Here is a 2,091-nt window from a genome sequence, read left to right as displayed (position 1 = left end):
AGTAGCACTCAAAAAGATCATTGAACAGTCTGTACACTAGATGGTGCACTTGTCAGTCTGTATATTAAATATGATAATGCAAACGTGACAAAGTAAAACATAAAACAGGCACAAATAGTTCCAAAATTACTCACCACAAACATCACTATTAGAGATTACCGTTATCTTGATTACTAAATGCTACACCAAGCTTGCTTGTTAGACTTTTAGCTTTTATTTTTTCTAATGGAATGTATTATCTCTTTTATGTTTACCCTATTCATTTATTGTGTTCATTACCAGAATTTACTTTGTATCTCTTCTTAGCCAGTGAAACAATTTATATTTGTAGCTGAAATTTATCACCCGCTGACTGTAAAAATGAATCAATAAATAATAATTTAGTTTAATAAAAATAACGAAATAAATAATAGTTATATGATATATATATACACTGTATATATCTTTAGAGCCAGCAGGTGACAAGCTAGAGCAGTCCTTAGCTATGCTGTGCTATAAACCTAAATGGCAGGAGAGATTAGATTACTCAAACTGCAGAGTGTGTTCCAGAGGTGAGACACCCTCTCTTTCTCTCTTTTCCAGCAAAGCTGTGATTACATGTATAGCTTAGCCTAGGGCTACATGGCCAAATAAAACCATTTGCTGATCAGGCTGCTTGCTGGCGGCAATCTTACTTGCATCATATTAATTTCAGTGTACTAAAAATGAAATGACTGCCACACAGTAGTTAAAGGAGAACTATAAGGTGAATGAAAATCACTCATCCTCAAAGTTCAAGCCGACGTGTGACGATGAAACTGTCACACGCTCAATAGATCGGGAAGTGAGCGAACACATACCGTCACTCGCTCACTTCCGATCATCTCCCTGCAGAGAGCAGTGACTGTCAGTCACGGCTCCCCACAAGGATTCCCCCCTCCCCGCTCCGATCCTCCAGCGCTGATCGGAGGAAAGGGCGGGCAAGGGGGCGGGTACAGCTGGCTCTGCCTCTGTGATAGGCAGAGCCAGCTGTCATTAATGCAGCTGGGTGGATCTCCACAGCATTGTCGGGATCCTTCCTGGCTGCGGCGGTCTCAGTATACCGCAAGCTGTAGCGCGTGATATACTGAGCTTTGGGTCACAGGAGGACGCTAGTATATGTCCTCCCGTGACCCTAAAGAGAACTATGGGGAAAAACACTTACCCCATAGTTCTCTTTTAAATCTCTCAATAGTAAAAATTAATTTCCCCATGAGTAGCCCCAGCTAAGAGCCTACTCATGGAGCCATACGCTGGTATATTTTTGAACGAGTATTCATATTTAAAATCTCCTCTCCTCAGGACATTGTCAAGTCTCTTAGAGACTTGACAAATGTTGCTCGGAATTTTGTTTGACTTTCATATTCGATTTTGGAATGAATGAAGTTTCCCAAATGACAACCACCTTCACTGTAAGAATTTTATTTGTTTGAGTTTAATTCCACTCCGTTTCATTGATTTTTTTTTATCACTACCCCATTAACTTTTAGAAAGTTGAAAACAAATTTGTTCGAGCGAAACTCTACTGGTACATGGTCAGCTTAAAGTGACACTAAATTTAGGAGTTAAATCATCAAAATGCATTCTAGTACCTTAACTATTAACAAAAATGTAATGTAATGTGATGTTTTAGAATCCCAATACAAATTAGTAAACAGAACATGAGATTGTAGTCCATCAGGGGAGTAAGTTTGGAGCGTTGGCTACTTTACAACACACACAGGGACCATGGGGAACAAAAGTAGCCCCCCCCTCCAGAAGGAAGGACACTGTCAGCACCAATTCAGAGGCGATTTGATGATTTACAGCAGAGTGATATACATTTTTGTTAATAGCTAAGGTACTTAAAGGAGAACTATGGGGTTAGGGCTTTTCCCCATAGTTCACCTTAGGGTAACGTGAGGACACAAACTAGCGTCCTCCCATCACCCCAAGCTAAGTATACCGCGAGCTACAGCTCACGGTATACTGAGACGCCGCAGCTGAAGCGCATCCCGACAATTATGTCTGGATCCGCCCAGCTGCGTGAGTGACAGCTGGCTCTGCCTATCTAGAGGCAGAGCCAGCTGTACC

The sequence above is a fragment of the Nanorana parkeri genome, unplaced genomic scaffold, assembly GCF_000935625.1.
Source record: "Nanorana parkeri isolate BGI_ZX_2015 unplaced genomic scaffold, ASM93562v1 scaffold1131, whole genome shotgun sequence".
Lineage (NCBI taxonomy): Eukaryota > Metazoa > Chordata > Amphibia > Anura > Dicroglossidae > Nanorana > Nanorana parkeri.
Note: the sequence above shows the minus strand (reverse complement) of the source record.